At 30.4% G+C, this 5,146-nt stretch overlaps 2 non-coding genes across 2 annotated transcripts; both read right to left on the bottom strand.

Moving 5' to 3' along the window:
* Window positions 1-1,292: 1,292 nt before the first annotated feature.
* Window positions 1,293-1,471, bottom strand: LOC120781162. Its single transcript, XR_005706017.1, has one exon. It is a non-coding gene; the product is annotated as a 5.8S ribosomal RNA (ribosomal RNA).
* A 759-nt stretch (window positions 1,472-2,230) lies between these two features.
* On the bottom strand, window positions 2,231-4,193 carry LOC120781163. Its single transcript, XR_005706018.1, has one exon. It is a non-coding gene; the product is annotated as a small subunit ribosomal RNA (ribosomal RNA).
* Window positions 4,194-5,146: the final 953 nt, after the last annotated feature.

Here is a 5,146-nt window from a genome sequence, read left to right as displayed (position 1 = left end):
ATCCTGAATCTTTCGCATTGTTAATCATATAAATGCATACAATTAATATTAAAATCAATGATAATAATATTATTGTAAAATTCAAAAGAATTTTAGCATTATATATAATAAAATCTATCAACACTTTATCAAATCATCAGTATTTATTCTATGTTAATAAGCTAAAAGCAAATTAATTTGAATAAACTTAAAACCAATGATCTTTTGATAAATACTTTATTATGTTAATAGATTACAACGTCCTTATATGAAAAAAATGCACACTATTATTATGATATTTAAAATTAAATACACAGTTATAATGATGAATTTTTCATAATGGATATTCAGGTTCATCGGGCTTAACCTCTAAGCAGTTTCACGTACTATTTAACTCTCTATTCAGAGTTCTTTTCAACTTTCCCTCACGGTACTTGTTTACTATCGGTCTCATGGTTATATTTAGTTTTAGATGGAGTTTACCACCCACTTAGTGCTGCACTATCAAGCAACACGACTCTTTGGAAATATCTTTCTAGTAATCATTAACGTTATACGGGCCTGGCACCCTCTATGGGTAAATGGCCTCATTTAAGAAGGACTTAAATCGTTAATTTTTCATACTAGATATTAAGATATTCCATACACTGCATCTCACATTTGCCATATAGACAAAGTGACTTAGTGCTGAACTATTTTCTTTTCGCTCGCCGCTACTAAGAAAATCCTTGTTAGTTTCTTTTCCTCCCCTCATTAATATGCTTAAATTCAGGGGGTAGTCCCATATGAGTTGAGGTTGTATAAAAAAAATTAATTTTTTATATTATATATATATATTAATAACTCTTTTATTTTTTCGCTATTTTAAAAGAAATATATTTTATATCTTCGATACCATTTTATAAATCTCTAATAATAAATATAAAACCTTTTCATCCCACCAATTCAAATTATTAATATATTTATTTCATATATTATTAAAATATATTTTATCATCACTTCCACTTTTTAAATAAATACATTAGGGACATAAGGTCTAGACCACAAATAAAATTTTTATGCTAGACTTTCCTCTTAATGTATTTATTTAAATATATTTTAAATAATATTGAAATTTTTTTTATTTTGGGAATACTAAGATTCTCATTTATTATAAAATTTCGTTCAAATATGAGGTAATCAAGAATATATTGTATATATTTCTTTTTATGCTATTAATATTATGGATTGAAAAATACAATCCAATAATATACCATATGCTTAAATTCTTTTAATTAACTAAAAGAATAAGCAACTAATTTAGCATAGTCTTACAACCCTCAACCATATGTAGTCCAAGCAGCACTTTAAAATTAATTAAAGTACATAACAGCATGGACCGCAATATGCGTTCAAAATGTCGATGTTCATGTGTCCTGCAGTTCACACGATGACGCACAGTTTGCTGCGTTCTTCATCGACCCATGAGCCGAGTGATCCACCGCTTAGAGTAAAATTTTTTTTTGTATTTTTTGATTCAAAGTCAAGAGTTTTTAATTTATTGAAAGCATAATAATAATATTTATAACAAATTTTTAAAATAAAATTTCAACACATCTTTCAATAAATTGTAATTTTAAACCCAAACATTTGCAAACTGCGCATGTCTTAGGTCAACAAAAACAGTAATACCATTTTTAGTAGCTATTCTCTTTTATTTGTGCATAATCCAGTATTTCTTGAATGAAAATAAACCAAAATATATTTATATAACATATATGTATTTTATATGTATATAACATATACTTAATCACAAATAGAAAATACCATAAAAAAGGAATTACACGTTAATGTGAACAAATTAACTTATCATTTATATATTTACTATAAAAAGATCATTTAACTTTTTATAAAATTTTTTATAAATAATAAGTACAGCTATATATGTTTAAAGGTTTTTTAGCGTTCAAATACAATGTATGCGAAATTCACAATATATGTATAAATATACTGCTCATAATGCATTACAAGGAGTAAAAAAAAAAAAGAAAAAAAAGAAAAACACTCAAATATGTTTTTTATGCAAATTATTGATATACCCACATCGATTTAAATAAATAATATTTATCAATAATTCAAAACATATTGAATGAAAAGAACAAAAAGAAAAAAAATTTTTTTTCTTTTTTATTCTTTTTTTTTTGTTTTGTTTTGTTTTTTTTTTTTTTTTTTTTTTAATATACATATATTTATTTTTCGGATAGGAACACAATAATGATCCTTCCGCAGGTTCACCTACGGAAACCTTGTTACGACTTTTACTTCCTCTAAATAATCAAGTTCGGTCAACTTTTGCGAAACAACCGTGAAACACAAGGCGTCACAGTGATCACGTCCGGAGACCTCACTAAATAATTCAATCGGTAGTAGCGACGGGCGGTGTGTACAAAGGGCAGGGACGTAATCAATGCGAGTTAATGACTCACACTTAGTGGGAATTCCAAGTTCATGTGAACAGTTTCAGTTCACAATCCCAAGCATGAAAGTGGTTCAGCGGTTTACCCGGACCTCTCGGTCTAGGAAATACACGTTGATACTTTCATTGTAGCGCGCGTGCAGCCCAGGACATCTAAGGGCATCACAGACCTGTTATTGCTCAATCTCGTTACTGCTAGACGCGATTTGTCCATTTAAGAAGCTAGTGTCCTTATAATGGGACAAACCAACAGTCAAACACTTGTCCATTCAAGATGAACGCATGAATGAAGGCTATATAAGCTTCAACACCATAATCCTGAAAGCATCTATTTAATATATTTGAGTCTCGTTCGTTATCGGAATTAACCAGACAAATCACTCCACGAACTAAGAACTGCCATGCACCACCACCCATAGATTCGAGAAAGAGCTATCAATCTGTCTTACACGCTTATGTTCGGACCTGGTAAGTTTTCCCGTGTTGAGTCAAATTAAGCCGCAGGCTCCACTCCTGGTGGTGCCCTTCCGTCAATTCCTTTAAGTTTCAGCTTTGCAACCATACTTCCCCCGGAGCCCAAAAGCTTTGGTTTCCCGGGAAGCGACTGAGAGAGCCATAGTAGTAGCTACACCCAATTGCTAGCTGGCATCGTTTATGGTTAGAACTAGGGCGGTATCTGATCGCCTTCGAACCTCTAACTTTCGTTCTTGATTAATGAAAACATCTTTGGCAAATGCTTTCGCTTAAGTTAGTCTTACGACGGTCCAAGAATTTCACCTCTCGCGTCGTAATACTAATGCCCCCAAACTGCTTCTATTAATCATTACCTCTTGATCTAAAAACCAATGAAAGTAGAACAGAGGTCTTATTTCATTATTCCATGCACAAAATATTCAGGCATTTGGAGCCTGCTTTAAGCACTCTAATTTGTTCAAAGTAATTGTACCGGCCCACAACAACACTCGATGAAGAGCACTGAAGCAGGTTTAAATAGGAGGAATATATAAAAATACATTGTATTAATTATATATAAGAACTCCACCAGTAATACGCTTACATACATAAGGTAATGTACATACCACAATTATAGTTGTACTACCCGTATGAAGCACAAATTCAACTACGAACGTTTTAACCGCAACAACTTTAATATACGCTATTGGAGCTGGAATTACCGCGGCTGCTGGCACCAGACTTGCCCTCCAATAGGTCCTTGTTAAAGGATTTAAAGTGTACTCATTCCAATTACAGGGCCTCGGATATGAGTCCTGTATTGTTATTTTTCGTCACTACCTCCCCGAACTGGGAGTGGGTAATTTACGCGCCTGCTGCCTTCCTTAGATGTGGTAGCCGTTTCTCAGGCTCCCTCTCCGGAATCGAACCCTGATTCCCCGTTACCCGTTGCAACCATGGTAGTCCTAGATACTACCATCAAAAGTTGATAGGGCAGACATTTGAAAGATCTGTCGTCGGTACGAGACCATACGATCTGCAAGTTATCTAGAGTTCAACCAATATAACGATCTTACGATCGCTTGGTTTTAGCCTAATAAAAGCACACGTTCCAAAAGGTCCGTGTTTATTTTGCATGTATTAGCTCTAGAATTACCACAGTTATCCAAGTAACTGTTAACGATCTATGGAACCATAACTGATATAATGAGCCTTTTGCGGTTTCACTTTTAATTTGTTTGTACTTAGACATGCATGGCTTAATCTTTGAGACAAGCATATAACTACTGGCAGGATCAACCAGAATAATATTATTATATTATTTTTTATATAATATTTTTATATTATATAAAATTTTAAATGATATTTTCTTATTTGAAAATTACACAATACACAAAATATAAAAAGACAACACACATATATACAACACAGACAACACATTTTACTTTCTTATATAACTTTTGACTTTTTTATAAAGCTTTGACCTTTTTAACAATTGCTTTATATATTCTGGTACCCGCCATATACCATTATTTTATTCATTTATTCGCTTATTTCTCTTTGAGAATTTTTATCATCATATATATTAAAATATATATATTTTCTTATATTCTCTTCTTTCAGTCCAATTAATTGGCACTGACACGTTTGTGGTTTGTTATGCGTGCAGTGTTGCAATTACGGTTGCTTTTAATTTTTGCTTTTGTATTGTGAAAAGAATTTTCGTTCTCTATACATAATATTATTTAATTATGTAAGAACGATATTTCTTCTTATATTAGCTAAACTTTCAAATAATATCATTTTTATACATTTTACTTTATTTCAATGCATAATGTGTATATATCATTTTTAAGAATATATACATTTTTTCTTTGATTTGAAATTAAAAATTTCAAATTCAATTATATTTATTTTTAAATAATAAATATATGATTATGAAAGTATTTTTTGAGCGTAATAATATAAATATTTCACTTAATTTAATACAATTCCATTAGCACATATATTTTATGTGTAATAAGAATAGTTTAAAGAAAGTTAAAATATTCTTTCAATATGCTACTTGTTAAGTATAGAATTTTAAATTTCATCATATTATAATAAATATAACAAAATTTGTCTATTTAAACCAACTGTAGCAGGTACCAGGAATAAAAAAAACCCTATAAAATTTTTAACGTATACAAATTATTTACTCAAATACTTATAATAAAAAAAATTCATATAAATACTTAATTTATAAAGTCATACAAGTAT

This window comes from Bactrocera tryoni, unplaced genomic scaffold, assembly GCF_016617805.1.
Source record: "Bactrocera tryoni isolate S06 unplaced genomic scaffold, CSIRO_BtryS06_freeze2 scaffold_413, whole genome shotgun sequence".
NCBI lineage: Eukaryota > Metazoa > Arthropoda > Insecta > Diptera > Tephritidae > Bactrocera > Bactrocera tryoni.
This window is presented reverse-complemented; position numbering and strand designations above follow the sequence as displayed.